The 1,287-nt window shown below is 45.1% G+C and overlaps 1 protein-coding gene across 1 annotated transcript in view; it reads left to right on the top strand.

Annotated features, from left to right (window-relative positions):
* The first annotated feature begins 1,072 nt into the window (after window positions 1-1,072).
* The window catches only part of LOC147257091 (A-type potassium channel modulatory protein KCNIP2-like), a 9,351-nt gene continuing 9,136 nt past the window's right edge, over window positions 1,073-1,287 (top strand). Inside the window, exon 1 of the mRNA XM_086210852.1 lies at window positions 1,073-1,287. This exon is cut by the window's right edge and continues 173 nt beyond it. The gene's annotated coding sequence lies outside the window, so the exon portion shown is untranslated.

Raw genomic sequence — 1,287 nt, 5'->3', positions numbered from 1 at the left:
GATGACAATGTTCTTAATGCAAGGTTCTGGTGAGAAACAAATCTTTGAGTTTATCCCACAAATTAGCCGAAGTCTCCTCTGTCTCTAGATTAAGATGTGTTTATAACAGTCAAGCGTTTGTCTTTTATTTCTAATCCCGACCTTGGTGCTTCTGTTTTCATGATATGAGAGAGTTTCCAGGAAGAGAAGCTGACAGATTATTGATCTGCTGGTGTTACCTCTGAGGTCTCCCAGACCTGAACCTCTCCGGTCCTGCACCAAGATGAGAATGTTCATCGGTGCACGTAGAGCCCTCTGTCTCTGTCTGTCTCTGTCTGTCCATCTTATGTCTAGCAAGTTTCTCACTACACTCAGTAATAAACACAAGCGGTGTCTCTGTGAGACATGGGGGCGTGTTACAGGAAAATACAACAGTCGCAAGTTTAAAAGTAGCGGAAGGGAACCAGTGAACATGTGCTAGTGAGAAGATTTTGTTGAAGGTCCATTATTGATTATTGTGTCTCACATTAAAGCAACACGAAGCGTTTTATAAGTCAGACGTCTGTGTTTTGAGCTCATGAAGAAGTTTTTCACAGTTGCATCACTTCTTGTTGGCTTCAGCGTGCAGATGGAACACTTTGAGTTGTGTTAAAGACGCACAGGTCTCAATTAGCCTCAAGCTAAATACGGTCGACATGGCTGCATCGTTCTGCATCCTTCAGTCACAAAGATCAGCAGCATGAAAACAGTCATTGTGAGTTCAGGACACTTGTTTACTGCTATTGAAAGGCACATTTTGGGTGTTACTTCAGTGGAATGAGATTCATTCAAAGACAAATATGAGTCTTTCTTTCTTTCTTTCTTTCTTTCTTTCTTTCTTTCTTTCTTTTACTTTCTGCCTGCGGAGTACCCCCCCCCACACACACACACTCACTCACTCCCATGCCTCACCCCCTTCAACGCACCTCATCCTAACGCCTGTGCGCTCTCTCTCTCTCTCTCTCTCTCTCTCTCTCTCTCTCTCTCTCTCTCTCGCTCTCGCTCTCGCTCTCTCTCAGCTCGGTCAGATGTTCCTCTACTTCGTCGTGTATGGATGTATTTACAGTAAGTTCAGTGTTTTGCTCGACATCAACTGAAACTTCCGGACTGTGGATGGATGGATGCTGAGACAGGAGGCGAGCAAGAGCTCTCTCTCTCTCTCTCTCTCTCTCTCTCTCTCTCTCTCTCTCTCTCTCTCTCTCTCTCTCTCTCTCTCACACACACACACACACACACACACACACACACACATACGCCACCGCCAATGTG

This window comes from Aulostomus chinensis, chromosome 8 (genome assembly GCF_037954235.1).
Source record: "Aulostomus chinensis isolate RoL2024-O1b breed Wild chromosome 8, RoL_Achi_v1.0, whole genome shotgun sequence".
Taxonomy (NCBI): Eukaryota; Metazoa; Chordata; class Actinopteri; order Syngnathiformes; family Aulostomidae; genus Aulostomus; species Aulostomus chinensis.
Note: the sequence above shows the minus strand (reverse complement) of the source record. Positions and strands in the feature narration are given on the sequence as shown.